Here is an 18,816-nt window from a genome sequence, read left to right as displayed (position 1 = left end):
ATGGAGGGGGTCTTTCGTGTTATTAGTAACACCTGTGCTTCTGCTGATTTGTAATGCCAAAATCAGCTGTGAAAATGCCCTGTTGCTGTAAATGTCTCTTGCTGAGATCATGGCAACATCACAGCAATCCTCGTTTTTGAGTAGTTTATAAATACCTGCTTGTTGGGCAGATTTATTTCAAATAAGATCATAAGTACACAGGCTTATCATCACAACATGATACAACACAAAAAACAACACAGACTAAATCAGTATACTTTACTTACACACGTGGACAAAATTGTTGGTACCCCTCAGTTAAAGAAGGAAAAACCCACAATTCTCACTGAAATCACTTGAAACTCACAAAAGTAACAATAAATAAACATTTATTGAAAATTAATTAATCAAAAACAGCCATTACTTTTGAATTGTTGATTAACATAATTATTTTAAAAAACAAACTAATGAAACAGGCCTGGACAAAAATGATGGTACCTCTATAAAAGATTGAAAACTATTTGACCAGAGTGACATGATTAACTCAGGTGTGTCATTTAATTGACATCACAGGTGTTTCCAAACTCATAATCAGTCAGTCTGCCTATTTAAAGGGAGACAAGTAGTCACCCTGCTGTTTGGTGAAAAGGTGTGTACCACACTGAACATGGACAACAGAAAGCGAAGGAGAGAATTGTCCCAGGACATCCGAAAAAAAATTATAGACAAACATCTTAAAGGTAAAGGCTATAAGACCATCTCTAAACAGCTTGAAGTTCCTGTGACAACAGTGGCTCATATTATTCAGAAGTTCAAGACCCACGGGACAGTAGCCAACCTCCCTGGACGTGGCCGCAAGAGGAAAATTGATGACAAATTGAAGAGACGGATCGTTGGAATTGTATCCAAAGAGCCCAGAGCAACCTCCAAAGAAATTAAAGGTGAACTCCAAGGCCAAGGTACATCAGTGTCAGATCGCACCATTCGTCGTTGTTTGAGCCAAAGTGGACTTCATGGGAGACGACCAAGGAGGACACCACTGCTGAAAAAAACTCACAAAAAAGCCAGACTGGAATTTGCAAAAATGCATGTTGACAAGCCACAAAGCTTCTGGGAGAATGTCCTTTGGACAGATGAGACCAAACTGGAGCTTTTTGGTAAGGCACATCAACTCTATGTTCATAGACTCAAAAACCAAGCATACGAAGAAAAGAACACTGTCCCTACGGTGAAACATGGAGGAGGCTCAGTAATGTTTTGGGGCTGCTTTGCTGCATCTGGCACAGGGTGTCTTGAAAGTGTGCAAGGTACGATGAAATCTGAAGACTATCAAGGCATTCTGGAGAGAAATGTGCTGCCTAGTGTCAGAAAGCTTGGTCTCAGTCGCAGATCATGGGTCTTCCAACAGGACAACGATCCAAAACACACAGCCAAAAACACCCAAGAATGGCTGAGAGAAAAGCGTTGGACTATTCTAAAGTGGCCTTCTATGAGCCCAGATCTGAATCCCATTGAACATATGTGGAAGGAGCTGAAACATGCCATTTGGAGAAGACACCATCAAACCTGAGACAACTGGAGCTGTTTGCTCATGAGGAGTGGGCCAAAATACCTGTTGACAGCTGCAGAACACTCATTGACAAATACAGAAATCGTTTAATTGCAGTGATTGCCTCAAAAGGTTGTGCAACAAAATATTAAGTTATGGGTACCATCATTTTTGTCCAGCCCTATTTCATTAGTTTGTTTTTTTAAATAATTATGTTAATCAACAATTCAAAAGTGATGGCTGATTTTGATTATTTAATTTTCAATAAATTTTTATTTATTGTTACTTTTGTGAGTTTCAAGTGATTTCAGTGAGAATTGTGGGTTTTTCCTTCTTTAACTGAGGGGTACCAACAATTTTGTCCACGTGTGTAATTCCACCAGGAAAATCTGCTATGAGTACTGTGTTCCCTGAAGGCCTGGTTACATATGCCTATGTACATATATATATAAAAGAACAACAACAAAACAAGGAGATAATGAAAACATATCAAAGAGCAGTAAAAGTGTTTATGACTTAAGTGCTTGAGGCCTTTTCATAAACAGTGGAACTTGAAAATAAAACTTTACGTACAGGGACAATTCATTAGCAGAACTATGAACGTCTGAATGTTTTTCCTATGATGCAGTAACAGTTTCCATGTGTATGGCACTATAAAGGTAGACAGCAGGGCCTACAGTATGTATTATATTTACTGGAATCTAGCTGCCATGGCTCCATCAAAGTCTCTTCCTGTCCCTTGTGTTTATACTGTTTATCGCTCTCCCTTGTGTATCTTGTTGGTTTGTCTGAGTGTCTGTGTGGGCCTGGTGCTCAGTTTCCTCTGCCTCATACTCATCTTCACATCTGAGGATCATCCACCAATCTTCACTCCACTCTATTTCTGATTGTTCATTTCAACTTGGTACTAATTGTAACACCTACAACTTCAGGTTAGTCTTCCCTCTATGTTCCTGTCTGTCTCTTTGCTCCAGGTTCACCTCCTTCATTCTCCCAACTCAGCTCACCTTGCTCCATGTCATTTGATTGCCATGTTAGCCTGCTCCATCTCTACACTGAACTTGATGTTAATAAAACTGTTAAAACTTGTCTCCACTGGTCTGGAATCTGAGTCTTGTTCTTGAGTCCTACTATGTAGGACAGTAGCACAGACATTTCCAGTATTTTTTTTATTAATGCATGCTATACACATTAATTACATTCATAAAATCATGATATCAGCAGTGATATCTCCTGGTGTCATCAAGTGCTTTGAACCTCAGACACCCTCACCAAGTCAGCACAGTCCCAGCTTGCATCCAGATAACCCACCGCCATCAGGGATCCTGTCCTGATCCACCTTGAAGCAACTTCTATTGCTTTGGTAAACATGACCCTTCACCTACAGGCCACTGTGATGCCCAGAATCTTTTAGGCCTTTCAGAGGAACTGGCGTAGTGACCCTCTGCATCCAACACATTGGGCTCACACTTTGCTTGTTACTCTTTGTTCTGGCATTCTTTAACCAGCTCAGTATAGTTTGCTTTCTGTCTCTTAGTCAGCTTCATGTGGTTTTAGGGAATGCTGACTTCCAAGAGAATGATCTGCTAGGAGGTCTCCAAGATCAGCAACTTGAATGTAGCACTGTTGTAGCAGACGTTTCTAGGAACTTCAGTTGCTTCTTCAGGTTGACTTTTTCAGCTCCTCGTCTTGTACCAATGCCGTTACAGAAAGTCGGGACCCAAAGGTCACAGATGAATCTGTCATGGCTAATTGGTGATCATTTGAAGTCTACATGACTAACATATTACAAAATAAAATGCTAATGTGGATCCTACATTGTTTCTGTGGTTCTCTTTTGACCTCACAGCTTATATTTTAACATGGCGTGCATACCAGAATGCTTTTCTTTGTAATGTAATTATGAATCAATTTGTGGGTAAAGGATGAGGGGGCTATTAGATATTTTTTGAATTAAGCCTTGAGCCTATACATGTACATTCAACATGCATAACTGATGTTTTATTAAATCTGTAAACTTTAAAGTCAGCCAAAGTCATTTTGACTTATTACAAGTGGAAAAATATAAGCAATAGAGCTGTTTTAAGTTGAATTTCGTTCAGCTGCTGGCGCTGTATATGTATCTCACTGTCACACCGTCAGGGCTTATTGGGACATACACTACCATTCAAAGATTAGGGTCACTTAGAAATGCCCTTATTTTTTGAAAGAAAAGCAGTTTTCTTAATGGAGATAGCATTAAATTAATTAGAAATACAATCTAGACATTGTTAATGTGGAAAATGACTATTCTTGCTGATTTTTAATGGAATATCTCCATAGGGGTACAGAGGCCTATTTCCAGCAACCAATACTATACTGTGTTCGCAATCATGTTGAAAGGCTAATTGATGATTAGAAAACTCTTGTGCAATTATGCTAGCACTTAAATAAAATTGTGAGTTTTCATGAAATTGTCTGGGTGACCCCAAAGTTTTGAACGGTAGTGTATGTATACAACTGTGCAAAATCACTCTCAAGTTAACAATTTAAGACTTTAAAGGTATCTGTGTGTATAAAACTTAAACATTTTTAAAGTTTTATTTGCATGAAAATAATCCTGTCCTAGTTTAAAAGGCCTTAAATGTAACTCTACACCAGATCTATGTTGTAGAGCTACTCATTGCACCAATAACTATCACACATGTTACCATTAAGTTTGTTTTTAAACATACATTGTTGCTTTAACGTCATGACCTATCCACATTAACAGCGATATATATGCACGCGACACGTGTTACATATTTCTGACAGCACTTGAAGGCCTCACATGGGAATGTAGTAGGAGGATGTTTATAGGAGGAGCAGGAACACGCCTCAGGAAACACTGCATGGACTCCACAGGTACAGAACGGAGGCGCCATTAAAACTGTTGACAGCCAGACCAGGCAGCAGGTAAATAAGCTCTGACTGAACTAAAACCTTCGGATCACGCGTAAAGATGTCCGAATGTTTTATACCGGCGGTCTTTTTATTACATGTTTGTTGTTTTTAGACAGACAGCGGTAACTCTCCTGGGCGGGCCAGTCCCTCTCTGTTGTTCAGAGGACAACACACCAGAGTCCATTCAAAATTCTGCTATTTTAAGTCCTCTTAATTTACCAGCCCAGGTACACACCTTTAATATACGGTAAAGACTTTTGAGATAATCTGTTTCAATTCGGCAAAAGCATGTCAACGAGAATATACGGTATTAAGGCAAAAAAAAAAAAAAAATCCGACATTTCTAACCAGGTTGACAGTTGTTGCATTGCACAATGGAACTGTAAAGTAGTCAGGTGTTAGACACAGTGAGGCGTATAGAATGTAGCTATATGTTATTATACAAACTCCTGTTTTATTTACTCATGCTTTGGTATTTTCTATAAGTAGACACAAAATAAAGCTGCATTCTTGGAGCTATGAACAGACATTGGGTTGATGAGAATAAATCATGGCCAAGCTGCATCACGCTAAATGGAGAAAAGCTGCAAATCAGAGAGCTGAAAAACTGTGTGAACCAGGTCGTTAAAAAGTTAGTCAACCAGAAACTCACTCAAAGCTCGATCAAGAGATGATGTAGTTTCTCAAGAATCCACAAGGTGGCAGGATAACCATGCATGAAGGATGACTTCCACCTGCAACTTGTGTGTCCTGTTTGAACATTGGAAATGAGTTTGGTCTGCGCTGAATCACTGCATATTGTACATGAGAGCAATCCTATTTCATGTGGAGGTTGCATTCCCAAGATATGAGGGTCATTGTAGGATTAAAGGACATTTTATGTCCCATCAAATTTCAAATAATGTATGTACAGAATACTAAAACATGCAATCATTGTTTGAATTTATTTGTCCTGACACCAAATCTAAAAAAAAACTAGGAAAAAGAATGTTTGAAAATGTTTTTTATAAATAACAAATAAGTCTGGAGTACCCTATAAAATGCCATTTTCCTCTCGTCCCACCACCCTGATGAACAAATTGAATCTCAAATAAAACAATAAAAATTTAATTTAAATATCTTTTTTTGTATTTTTTTTCACTGATGTCTCTTGTCATTGTGGGAACATTTATTAAAAGAACATAACACTTTTCCTCTTGGTCAGCAGTAACAGCTAGCTAAATATCTAGCTTCTACTCCTGAAAAAAGCTAACATTAGCATGGATTAGCAACCCTGTTATTGTGATTAGAGTAGGGCTAGCAAACAAGAAATAAAACATGGAATGAAAATTGTACCATTGATGTGTAAGCTGAGCCAATCAAGCCTTTGATAGTTTATTACCTATTATTGATGAATATGTAGCAGAAAATTGTAAAAGAGACGATTTATTTTTTTAAATTTCGAAGCCGAAATATCCTCCAATTCACTGACTCATGCAGTTAAGTTTGAGAAAAGCATCAACCAGGCTACATGACAGCTCTCCTCAACCTTTTATTATTATGAATGAATTAAAATCTGTTACTTTGTGTGGGTGTAAATTGAATTGAAAATGTCAAAATCAAGGCCGGGTAACAGACATAAATATACACACCCAGATCATCAAACACCAAAACTATAGTTTGTTTTGACACTCTGTTGTTCTCAACTTATTTAATCCCTCATTCGCTGATTTGACTACTATTCCTTCTCCAGTTTTAGACAGTTGTTTTCTTTCATAAATTCAGATATTGCATTGGCACTAGTTTATGAGAAAAAAACAAGAAATAACTGGAAATTCAGTGAAGAAGGATATGATGCTCCCCCACTTGCAATCTGAGATTCCCCTCTGTCCCCTGGTGGGTTGACAAGATATCAACACTCAAGTCACATTCAGGCAAGGAAAAAAATAAACACCCACCCAACATAGTGGTTTTAAGCTGTGGGTGGTAAAAAGTTTTTTTTCTCCAAGTTGAGGGATTATTTTCTTTAGAGCCACTATGAAGCTCCTACAATGACATTAATGCACTTTATTCTGTATATGGCGTCATGCACACTTTTTCCTTTTATGTGACCAGTTCATGGCGTCATAGTTACAGCAAAGTCTCAGTTATTGTTTATCGTGCTTGGAGCCCTCATTGTTGTTATCCCACCTCTAAATGTATCCATCTTTGGAGCATTGTATGTTGTACATCTTGTTGACTATAAGAGGGCAGATCACACTAACAGGAGATGAAGTTTTTTTTAAAGTTATTTTTTTAGCCTTTTGTTGGCTTTACGAGATAGGTATAGCTGAGAGGCAGACAGGAAATAAGAGAGAAGAATGGGGGGAAGACATGCAATAAAGGGCCATGGACTGGACTCAAACCCTGCATCAGGGACTATAGCCTCTTTTCATGGGTCGCCCGCTCAACCAGTTGAGCATGAGATGCAAGTACTGAGTGATGGTATAATAAAATGTATCTTCAGTTTTGGCCAGTACTGGAGATATGACATGGGAACCTCGAAACATCAGACATAAATGCCAAATGCTTCGCCTTTGGAATAGATTTGTGAGGATGTCCAATCAGATAATCACAAAAAAGACATTTAATTGGGACACCTCCAGTGGTTACCTCTGAGCTAATGAGCTAAAATATTCATTTCATTTGACCAACTTATTTTTTTTCATAGTAGGTTATTCTGTGATATTCAGGAAATGAGGAGTAACACGTTCTTTTGGGTTAGAGAAAAATGGTCTATTGATATTTGGTGTAAACCGAAATTAAGAACTTACTGTCATATAAAGGACAGATACAGTGATTAAGTTGATGCTACATGTGTTTTTAAAAACAGAAACAAACTATCAACTCCTGTGCACATTACATCAAGACCGGCAAAATGGATGTACAAGTATTAAATTCTAAATGTAAAACAGTCATAAGTTGTTGTAGTTAGAGGGAAACAGGAGTAATATCCACTGGCTGACGGGCCAACAAGCACTGATTCTCCTGTCTGGTTCATGAACCAAAGCTCCAGAGCTGTCTGTTCAGTATTCTGTTCAGCACAACAAGTGTCGAGGGTGGTGAGTCTGTACAGGAGCTGGTGCTAGCATCGGCCAAGTCCAGTCCAGCATAGAGGTTTGTGCTTGTAGTGCTGAACGATCTCAGCGTGAGCACATACAGCTATAGTAAGGCCTGAGGGGAAAACATGTATCTGCCACCTGTACTGCTTAAAGCAAAATTGTCACGAAGCGCACATGGGACTTTTTAGCACTGTTGAAGGAGTTTTTACCACAATTTAAGGCTGTAATACTTTAATTTACAATAGAAGGGAGTAGAATGATTGCATTACTTCTATGCTGAATACCCGCAAAATTTAAAACTGTTAAAATTTACCACATAAAAAGCTACATGACCAACAGTAGGACGTCAATGCAACAAAAACGAGACGAGCCCCCAGTAGAGGGCAGAACCACGCCCATGCATGATACTCTGTATCAATTTTGATCATCCTACGTATATCCCTTCCTACTTGATCTGCTGACCTGTAACTCCACACCTGAGCAGGGGACCTTAGACTGATCTTCAGTGCCAAGTTTGATTATCCTGACTTCAGCACTTGCAGAGATATCTGACCGGACATACCCACCCACATACACACACACACATACATACTTACCCAGCCAGATACCGAAGTGAATGCAGTAACCCCGCTGACGTACGCCAGGCGTGGTTAATGAGTACACTGGCAGAGTGTTTTGTCATGCTGGAATATTCCTCTTCTGCCAAGCCTCTGCAGACTGGAAGTCATCTTTTCATCCAGTATTTTGGTATATCGTCAGGTGTTCATGAAGCCATCTATAAATGTAATTTCCCAACACTATTGTACTTCCACAGCCCCAAATCGTCACATTCCCACCCCTGTGCTTCACTGTCGGGACTATGCATTCACTGTGGTAGTACAGGCCAGATTTAAACCAAACATGCTCAAAAGCATATGAGCTGAACAAATTTATCTTGGTCTCTTCAAACCGAAGAATGTGCTCCCAATATTTCATGTTTTTTAGCATGATTTCATCATGGAGCTAAGTGCGAAACAGCAAGCAAAGGTGTATTTCATGGCTGACATTATCGACTGTAAACTGGGATTTACACTGTAAACCCGATCTTCCTGTAGCCTTTTCCATCTGTGAAATCTCACAGTCTGATTTTTGAATTCTTGTAGCTTTCCTTCTTCATGTGGAGCCATGATGCAGACGTTCGGACAGGCATAACTCAGAGGCCCAAAATTAAGAAAGTTGTGTTGTTCGGGCTAGTTTGTAACTACAGGTGGACTGAACTCCATTTGGTTTTAGTGATCACACGTTTTCTAACTTCTGTGTCAATAATTACAGGTGTATTTTTTAAACTTTTGCTACAATGAGTTTGTGCTTCGAGGCCTTTATTTTCAATATAGTCTTTCTTATTATTTTGGATTTGATTGTTCATAAGAGGAAATTACTGCTCAACTTGGATATAATACCGGTATTGAGAGGTGATACATTTTTGAGTCATTTGACATTTAAGTGATATTGCCTAGGGGTTTACTCCCTGCACAAAATCATATAAATGCTAATGGAATAACAGTAGAAAAGATTCAGTCATTCAGTGTTGGCCATCTCTAGTTGTATATGAAGTCATGTTGCCAGAATAAACAGGGCTGCCCACTCTGTTAAACTGTTCTACCCCGAAGCGCCATAAAAAAGGGTGAAACGAGAAGCAGAAGGTGGTGGAAGGAACAGATAATAAAAGACATCAGGCCTGGGGAGGAAGCAATATTTCAGAAGGATTAATAAAGCTCTTCACATCAGCTGCTGAATGTCTTTAATTCAGATCAGTTTGGATTAAAGCTTAAACACAAGTTAATAAGTTTAATAAAGCAGGGAGTAGTGGAATCCGTAAATCTACCACACAGTCAGTAAGCGGCACAAAAAGCTAGTTTCCCAGCCTGCTTGTTGCTGCACATGACTTTTGTTTACAAGTGCTGGTTTAGTAGCAACAGGGAAGCGTGAACCTAAATGAAATGGTTGAGAGCAAATAAGACAAGCTGTAAACTGTCACTTTATGCCCCTATAAAAATAGACCCACAGGAGCCCAGTTTAGCTCTGTCGTTTAGGAAATGCTGTCCTCAGGCATAAAATAAACATTATGGACCCCAGTAACATTTTTTTTCTACCCTCAGCTCCCCCCAACACTGACGGGAACATTCCCATTTCTTTGCCTCTTTGCCCCGGTCACTTTCTGTATGTCAATTACTCCACTGGGATCTCGTTACTTCCTCAGCCAATCACGCACCCCCCTTAATTAACGCAGGAAACTACATTTCTATATTTACAACCTAATAACTAGACTGGCCTGCTGAAAAGGTCACATCAACAGTTTAGCAGTTTTTGCCCTATAGCGGTGTAGCCCAGGAGGATGTGGCTGGGAGAAAAGCCAAATGAACCAGAGGCAACTTTACGGAAAACTTTTTCGTCCTCGGAGCGTCGGAGTTGCTTGATTTCACCTCGCTTGTAGAGGAATCCGTCAGCCATGCTCAGCTATTTGTCATCATGTTCAGGGAGTTGTCGAATTAATCACTGGAAAATAGGCTTATACGGAGTAAGTAGGTGACACCACATGTGAAGGAAATTTAATCCAAGGCGTCAAATATCAAGACAAAATGACATTTCCTCACATTTGAAGGTCTACCACAGACAAAAATGTCCTCAGCTAATGTGCCTGGAGCAACACTTGAATGAGCTGCTGCTGAGGGACGTCTGCACGTTCACAGGGATGGCAGCCGTATTTCTGAGCTTAAATTCTGCTCCGGTGAACTTTAATAATCGCAGACACACGCTTATTTTTTTTTTTTTTATCACTACAGTCCTGAGTCAGAAATACAGTCTAGACATTGTTAATGCGGTAAATGGCTATTCTAGCTGGAAATGACAGATTTTTAATAGAGTATCTACATTATAGTTATTTTGCTTATATGTCTATATATATATATATATATATATATATATACACACACATACATACATACATATACAGTGGGGCAAAAAAGTATTTAGTCCGCCACCAATTGTGCAAGTTCTCCCACTTAAAATGATGACAGAGGTCTGTAATTTTCATCATAGGTACACTTCAACTGTGAGAGACAGAATATGGAGAAAAATCCAGGAAATCACATTGTAGGATTTTTAACAATTTATATGTAAATTATGGTGGAAAATAAGTATTTGGTCAACAGCAAATGTCCAGCTCAATACTTTGTAATAAAACCTTTATTGTCAATGACAGAGGTCAAACGTTTACGGTAGTTCTTCACTAGGTTTGCACACACTGTAGCTGGTATTTTGGCCCATTCCTCCATGCAGATCTCCTCTAGAGCAGTGATATTTAGGGGCTGTTGCCGGGCAGCACGGACTTTCAACTCCCTCCACAGATTTTCTATGGGGTTGAGGTCTGGAGACTGGCTAGGTCGCTCCAGGACTTTGAAATACCTCTTACGGAGCCACTCCTTTGTTGCCCGGGCAGTGTGTTTGGCATCATTGTCATACTGGAAGACCCAGCTATGTTTCATCTTCAATGCTCTCACTGATGGAAGGAGGTTTCGGCTCAAAACTTCCCGATACATGGCCCCATTCATTCTTTCCTTAACACGGATCAGTCGTCCTGTCTGCTTTGCAGAAAAACAGCCCCAAATCATGATGTCCCCCCCCTCCATGCCTCACAGTAGGTATGGTGTTCTTGGGATGCAACTCAGCATTCTTCTTCCTCCAAACTCGATGAGTTGAGTTTATTCCAAAAAGTTCTATTTTGGTTTCATCTGACAGCAAGACATTCTCCCAATCCTCTTCTGGATCATCCATATGCTGTCTGGCAAACTTCAGACGGGCCTGGACATGTACTGGCTTAAGCAGGGGGACACGTCTGGCACTGCAGGATTTGATTCCCTGTTGGCATAGTGTGTTACTGATGGTAGCCTTTTTTACTTTGGTCCCAGCTCTCTGCAGGTCATTCACCAGGTCCCCCCATGTAGTTCTGGGATTTTTGCTCACCGTTCTCATGATCATTTTGACCCCACGGGATGAGATCTTGTGTGGAGCTCCAGATCGAGGGAGATTATCAGCGGTCTTGTATGTCTTCCGTTTTCTAATAATTGCTCCCACAGTTGATTTATTCACACCAAGCTGCTTGCCTATTGTAGATTCACTCTTCCCAGCCTGGTGCAGGTCTACAATTCTGTTCCTGGTGTCCTTCGACAGCTCTTTGGTCTTGGCCATGGAGGAGTTTGGAGTCAGACTGTTTGAGGCTGTGGACAGGTGTCTGTTATACAGATAACGAGTTCAAACAGGTGCCATTAATACAGCTAACGAGTGGAGGACAGAAGAGCTTCTTAAAGAAGAAGTTACAGGTCTGTGAGAGCCAGAGATCTTGCTTGTTTGTAGGTGACCAAATACACAATTTCCACCACAATTTACAAATAAATTCTTTAAAAATCCTACAATGTGATTTCCTGGATTTTTTCTCCATATTCTGTCTCTCACAGTTGAAGTGTACCTATGATGAAAATTACAGACACGTGTGTGTGTGTGTGTGTATATATGTGTGTGTATATATATATATTCTTATTGTTCCGGTCTTTAACAGGTGCACAATACATTTCACTGCGCATTATACTATGTATCATTGTGCTTGTGATAAATAAAGGTCTTGAATCTAGGGGTACAAAGGAACATTTCCAGCCACCATCACTCCTGTGTTCTAATGCTACATTGTGTTAGCTAATGGTGTTGAAAGGATAATTGATGATTAGAAAACTCTTGTGCAGTTATGTTAGCATATGAATAAAATAATAAAAATTGTGAATTTTTATGGAAAACATGAAAATATCTGAGTAACCCCGAACTTTTAAATGGTATTGTATATGGCACTTAATTTGAAAGTTAAACAGAAAAGGATTGTAACCGAAATGTCAGCCATTATTCATCATTGCACAGGATGACTGTGTACATAAATACTAATATAGCAGGTCAAAGTTAAAAAGGAAATCAACCTATAGACTGTTGGTGGATGCTTAAAATAGGAGGGATTGAGGGCTAAAACAACAAATATAGGCTGCAGTTTGTAATGTAATGTAAATCAGCTTGATGTTCTTAAGTAAGAACACAAGTTGAAGGAAACAGCCTCACAAAGTGATCACCAGAGACAGATGCTGACAAATACATAGTGCTACCTTTTACATTTTTTTTGACTTGACAAGTAGGAACTTATACACATCCATCTATTATCTATACCCAGCTTAATCCTCATTAGAGTCCCAGCGAAGTAAAGGCAGGGGACACCATGGACAGGTCACCAGTGTATCACAGGGCTACATATAGAGACAAACAATCATACTCACATTCACACGAACAAACAATTTAGAGTCACCAATTAACCTCAGCATGTTTTTGGACTTTGGGTGGAAGTCCAAAAACCTGGAGAAAAATGCACAGGGAGAACATGTAAACTCCATGCAGAAAGATCTTGGGAAGGTGGGGACACAAACTGGACACAAATCTTCTCGCTGAAAGGAAAAAGTGCTAACCACCAATCCACTGTGCAGTCCATGGAGGAACTTACTGCTTTTGAGGACCTAACTGTAGCAATGTATTCAACATATTCATTGTTAAACAAACACAAACTTAATTCACATTGAAGACTTTAGAGCCATGTTTTGATGTTCTATTCTTGTTTTTCCTTCCCAGGGTGTAGCTGATGTGGTTGCAAGGCGATGGACGTGTCAAAGCAAGCATCGTCGTGGTCAGTGGAAGAAGTGCTGGATTGGGTACAGGAACAGTACCCTGCCTGCATGAACCAGCTCCATAAAGCCATAATCAAACATGCTATATCAGGTACGGCTCATGCGTTAAATTCAATTTTCTTTGTGGTCTTTCGTCATGTTTGAAATCAAACATGTCTTTTTTTAATTGACTAGGAACACACAAACATTTGAGTGGTGAAGTGCTTTGGCTTTAGGCCTTGTCCACAAGTATTCAGTTATTTTATAAAAGTTTTTCTGTTCGTTTTGGCCTTATGTTCACATCATCCAAATGCAAACGCAGTTTTAGGTCAGTGGAAATGGACTTTGAAAACTTCTTCTCAGAAAGTGTTCATGTGTGGGCAGGGGAAAATCAAGAATGGATGTAGCCTCCAGGTTTGAAAAATACAGCCAACACAGTTGTGCCTTAAACCTGCATTCTTTCTAACAGCCAGCAGAGGGTGACTCCTCTGGTTACAAGTCTGATTGTATAGAAGTCTATGGGAAAACTTTTTTTTTGGATTTGTTACCTTAGTAAACATTTTCCTAATGAATTTATGGTCTTAATCAATAGTTTGAAGTCTTCTTCAATGTAGAATATTGCTAATAAATAGCTGATTAAATAGGACAATTCTTGTGATTGACAAGTTTCTACTGTCAGTCTTTGGAAAAATTGACTTTTTGTCACTGTGTGCTGTTTCCTCCTTCGTTAAAATGAGGCCATCCTGTCCAGTGATGGATGTGGTCAAAGTAGCACCGATGCTAAGCTCGCTAAAAGGGCTTATTATATGTTTAATAAGAAGAATATATAGTTGTTCCTCCACTATACTGAAGAATAGAGACATCAGAGTCCTTCCGCACTGATAATAGTAGGCACTGGAAATAGAATGTTTTGGGATTTGCCAGCATGACTTCAAGGTTAGGTTTGTTTGGCTTTAGAGAGAGCTACATTTAAACTTTTGTGCTTTTATGTAGACACAGATAGTCATTTTTTTAATGTTACTTTTTTAGATCAAACAAGGAGAAACACCATTTCAAAAATTGCTTGTGTACTGCTTTAAAAACACAGATTTTCACCTAACACACCCGAGTTGTGAATGAATTTGCAGGCCGTGCATTGCTGAGATTGAGGGAGCATCACCTGGAGCTTCTCGGGGTGGAGGATAAGAAGCAGCAGCAGGAAATGTTGCAGGACTTCCTCCTCCTCAGAGTTCAGGAAGAAATCAATGAACTCTGTGACATCTGCTCTGGTGAGAATGCTAAATGAGTTCAGCTTAAAGTTGTGGCTGAACTGCTAACTAATAAAACAGTCATACAAGAGATGCTGTTGTGAAAGACAAGATGACCAGTGGTAGTAGTCCTGGACGAGTCTTAGGATTAACATTTATATTCTTGTGAAGCATTTTGTATGCCATGTGAGAATCAAGCTGCTAACTTACATTTTGTCTGCTCTCTTATCTGCCCTCCAGAGTGTTTTTCTTCATAAAGGACAGTAAAATCTTCAGAAAGATAAAAGCCCAGCTGACTTTTTTTTATTTCCCATTCATCCATTCAACCGTATGAAGGAGAGAGAAAGGTGGGAGTGATGGAAATAACAAGAGAAGGTGAATAGAAAGAAGGATCGATGAGGAATGAAGAGAGAAAGAAACCCATTTGGTGTGTGAAATCTGACCTGTGCAGATAGATGAGATTAGTTTTTGTCTGCTTGTCTTTTTCTGGTCCCTACTGTCCATTACTCGCTGTCTTTTTCCTTTCTCTGCTGTGGGTTTGCATCCAACTATAGCATTTCAAAATAAGTGAACACAATTTTTGATGCATTTCATAAAAAGAACAGCTCCAGTGTGTGTTTGGATGATGTGAGTCTGTCAGTCCCTTACAGTTATTACCTTTAACAGTAGATAATGCACTCACGGTTATATTTAACCACACCGGGAGTATCATTGTAAGGATGGTGATGTAAGTCCTTCTCCTTTGTCCAGTATTACATGAATTGTCATGAAATCTTATCCAGACAGACTTTTCCTCTAGCTTTTCCATTGGGGTCATATGTATGGATTTGAAAACTGGTTTTGATGAATTAGCACTTTGTTCCACGCATCTATGCGACCTTCAAGATGAACTGTGGTAACTTTGTTCATCTGTTTTCAACTTGAAATTTAATTGAACCAGTAATTTTGTTTATGACAAAACACCTGCTAAATTATTGGCTTTTCTTTCAGGCTCAGTTGAACATTGTTTTTAGCACTATTTAGCTAATGTTAGCTTTTTAGTTTTCACACTGCTGGTACTTGCAGGTTGTTTTAGGGTGGACTGAAACTGTTCTTCTCGGCTTGACTGCAAGAACCACCCCTGCTCCTTTCAATGCCCTTTTCGGGGAATGCAAAAGTAGCTACTGCTGGGTTTGTGCTTCTGAGCAGTCCCGAAAACTGCTGTGCAGGTCTTGCGCTGATTGGTTAAACTTAGAAAGAAGAACAAGTGCCATTTTTTCTGCCCTCTCAATGTCTCTAATGTCACTGTCTTTAATTCAAAAATGCAACTTTTGGGTTAACATAGCAAACTGCCATTATTCAATTTCCCACGTCCTTCTAGAACTGCAGTTGCTGCTCTTTATGTTAGCATGCTAGCAGTAGCATTTAGCTTAAAGCACTACCTGCCTCAATATAACCCGGTTGCTGTTAATATCCCTGTGTGCTGTTAAAATGTCCTGATAGGCTCCCTCAGTATTCCTTCTTGTAACTTCTTGTTGTTGACAAATCTCAAAATATCATTGAAGGACAGCATATAACAAACACACAAATCAAAACACTTAACTTGTGACTATGTGATACTGTATGTAATTAAAATCAAAACAAAGTCTGACAATTATTAGAACTAGATTGTAGATGTCGGTTGTTACAGTAGAGAGTTCGAGTTGGGTGAATACAGATAAAGAGTGAAAACCTTAAAAGCCATAGGATTTTCAGTTCTATTAACACCTCTAAATTCACAGGTCAGTTTTTAAGATTTACTCATATACCCAGAGTCGGTCAGTAGGATACCAAACTCGTCTCCATTACCAGGCCACAGTGACGTCTGAAGACATGTTGTAGAAACTATTTTTACCTTCAGCTAATCAAAATGTGAAATTTTAAAAGTAAAAAATGAGTAAACATCAGTCTTATGACATACACTGTTTAACCTGTTAGAAGTCATACTTGCAACTCTACCAAATTTGATGTAATAGAAATGAAGCTGCAACGCTACATCCATTTGAGTCACAGTAGTCTGACAACAGATGCTGCCTGGTCCTGGTACATGGAGCACTGAGGTGTCAAGGGTTAAACATTTCATGTGTCAGAATAAAAAAATAAAAAAAAACTGAAGCTGAGCAGTAAAACCTTCCAGTGTTTGCTTCTCACACACACTGAAATTAATTTCACAGTTCAGCTGTTGGTGTGAATCTCCAGTTTTTTAGTTCAGATGTTTACCTTTTTTTGGACTGATCAACCACTAAAAAGCCTAATTTTCCTGTAGTGAATGATGAACAGAATTACAGATGGATTTGACTTTGATATGTTTATGATAATGTGATCCAGGTGACTCCTATTTTGATCGCAGCTGATTCTTGCAAAGATTGTTGTTTGTTAAAGCAAATGGTCTTAAATTTTCAGACTTTTTTTTTTAGATACATAAATCTGCTTTATACACTACCAGTCAAATATTTGGACACACCTTCTCTTTAAATGGTTTTTCTTTATTTTCATGACTATTTACATTGTATATTCTCACTGAATGAACCAAAACTATGAATGAACCTCATTAAGAAGGCAAGAAATTCCACAAATTGACCTTGACAAGGCACACCTGTGAAGTTTATGGAGAGAATGCCAAGAGTGTGCAAAGCAGTAATCAGAGCAAAGGGTGGCCATTTTGAAGAATCAAAAATATAAAACATATTTTGACTTATTTCACAATTGTTTGTTTACTACATAATTCCATATGTGTTCATGCATAGTCATGATGCCTTCAGTAGAATCTACAATGTAAATAGTCATGAAAATACAGGAAAAAAATGAAATAAGAAGGTGTATCCAAACTTCTGACTTGTAGTGCATGTTGGCCTCCTTTCAATGTGTAATACAACCCTGACTGCCACTGCACATTTGTAACACATTAAAGGTTATGTCTGTTTCTGAACATTGCTTTTAGTAAAGTAGAAAGTTGAATTAAATGTGCTGCTTTGGCAACATAGCTCTGTCTGCATTATTTATAATTCTGGCAAAGTCTACTACTATATTTGTCGGTCAATCACTATGTCGAGGCTTTTACAGCTGCAGCCTCATCCTTCTTAATCCATAACCAGTGTTTCCTTTAAAACTCAGTTTTTGTCTGACTACAAAACCTCTGTGATATGAAAGATCTATGATAATGAAATCATATTCATGCAAACTTGTGTGCTGCCCAATTCGAATTCTATAGTGTACGAGATGAAGACAGTCAGTATAGAGTTGATAGACTGTGCAATAAAAATGTAATCAAACTGCATCATGTCCATGGCATCAGTCACACCATATATCAGCCTGGTAATAATCTACTGGCTGCACTGCAACAATTTTACAGAGTCATTTTTAAAACCCCCTAACTGCCTCAGTTTTAAGAGATACATGGTTTTTAGTTTAACCTCTGATAGAGGTTGTTGGAAAAATCCTCTTTACTAACATCTTCTGTTGGTTTTTATATCAGGTTGTTCCAGGTTTTCATTGAAGTTATATGTTTAGACCAGGAACAATTTTGATGTTCTCAGTGTTTTCTTAAGGCTGTACCATCTACTAAACAATCTACTAACAATAGTGTCCATCTCTTGAACGTACATTTCCTCAAAGGAAAGACATATTTGGTGTTAAAAAAAATTCCGGATACCTAGGTTTTTAGGAGATATGTGGGTTTTAACAATGTTTGGCTCACAGGATGAATTTGTAACAGCTTACCTACTGGTGGGTGAGTGAGAAACAAAGCAAAACAAGAAAATGAGACTTGGTTAGAATGAGAATTTAGTTTTTGCTTCCTGGAAACGTGTATGTAATTACAAACAAGCAAGAGGGGAATGTGTGCTGCTGTTAAGGGCAAGAAACAACAACACACTTATGGAAACTTAACACGCAAAGCCGGTGCGTGAGAGACAGCCGGAGTGCTAAAGTGACCTTTCCTCTCTTTTTCTTTCTGTTTCTGGGCCTGACTGTTTGCATTTGTGAGTCTGAGTATGATTAATACCTCAGGAGATGGTGTGGCATTTGATTTGGCTGGGCGTGGCTGGGGGAGCGCTTAGTCAGCACAAACGTAAATCCACCTCACTGCTAGACTGAAGGGGGATGATGAACAGCACTGACCCTCAACACGGAGCCAAAATGAAGAGTCTGGTGCAAAACAGCCAAATGCAGTCTCAGTTTTTTTAAACATATGAGCATTTTTAGAAAATGAGAGTGCATTAAAATGAAGTTAGTACAACTGTTAACAAGGTAAATAGCAACTCTTTATCCCTTCAAAACATAATACTGACTAT

At 39.0% G+C, this 18,816-nt stretch overlaps 1 long non-coding RNA gene across 1 annotated transcript; it reads left to right on the top strand.

Annotated features, from left to right (window-relative positions):
- Nucleotides 1-4,339: 4,339 nt before the first annotated feature.
- Nucleotides 4,340-17,507, top strand: LOC110960184 (uncharacterized). Its single transcript, XR_002596286.2, has 4 exons — nt 4,340-4,462; nt 13,225-13,371; nt 14,387-14,527; nt 14,747-17,507. It is a non-coding gene; the product is annotated as an uncharacterized LOC110960184 (long non-coding RNA).
- Nucleotides 17,508-18,816: the final 1,309 nt, after the last annotated feature.

The sequence above is a fragment of the Acanthochromis polyacanthus genome, chromosome 16 (genome assembly GCF_021347895.1).
Source record: "Acanthochromis polyacanthus isolate Apoly-LR-REF ecotype Palm Island chromosome 16, KAUST_Apoly_ChrSc, whole genome shotgun sequence".
NCBI lineage: Eukaryota > Metazoa > Chordata > Actinopteri > Pomacentridae > Acanthochromis > Acanthochromis polyacanthus.
Note: the sequence above shows the minus strand (reverse complement) of the source record. Positions and strands in the feature narration are given on the sequence as shown.